We start from the raw sequence: 433 nt of genomic DNA on the forward strand, positions 1-433 counted from the left end.
CTAGATTTTACCTTCCAGAGATTTCCATGATGTGCAAATTCTCGTTGTGCACTGTCATATCTTTATTTTCTGCCTGGCTAGGTTTTCATACTGGTATCTGAATTTTTAGTATCTCAGCATGTTCATAATTGCAATATGCATCTTTCTCCATGAAATTTTGACAAATTCTACTACCTTTGCATTCAAGAATAATTGGAATTCTCCAAAAGTTTCTGTTTTAGGGAAATAAGTTACAGTAAGAAAATATGTAAGAAAGAAAATAGAAACAGGGCTTTCCACATGTTACAAGCAAAGATGCCACCTCCAGTTTTGTCCTTTAACCTTTCAATAGTCAGGAGATTTGTATAGCTTTTTAAAAACTGACTTGAACTTAAGTAATGGTAATTGTGATTGCTGCTGCCTGATGGCATCTTGCAGTGATGAGCCAAAATCT

At 34.6% G+C, this 433-nt stretch overlaps 1 protein-coding gene across 1 annotated transcript in view; it reads left to right on the plus strand.

Annotated features, from left to right (window-relative positions):
* ASH1L (ash1 (absent, small, or homeotic)-like (Drosophila)) overlaps nucleotides 1–433 on the plus strand; it is a 62,003-nt gene that overhangs the window by 22,162 nt on the left and 39,408 nt on the right. The window lies entirely within an intron of this gene.

This window comes from Chaetura pelagica, unplaced genomic scaffold, assembly GCF_000747805.2.
Source record: "Chaetura pelagica isolate M959 unplaced genomic scaffold, ChaPel_1.0 scaffold270, whole genome shotgun sequence".
In the NCBI taxonomy this organism is placed as follows: Eukaryota; Metazoa; Chordata; class Aves; order Apodiformes; family Apodidae; genus Chaetura; species Chaetura pelagica.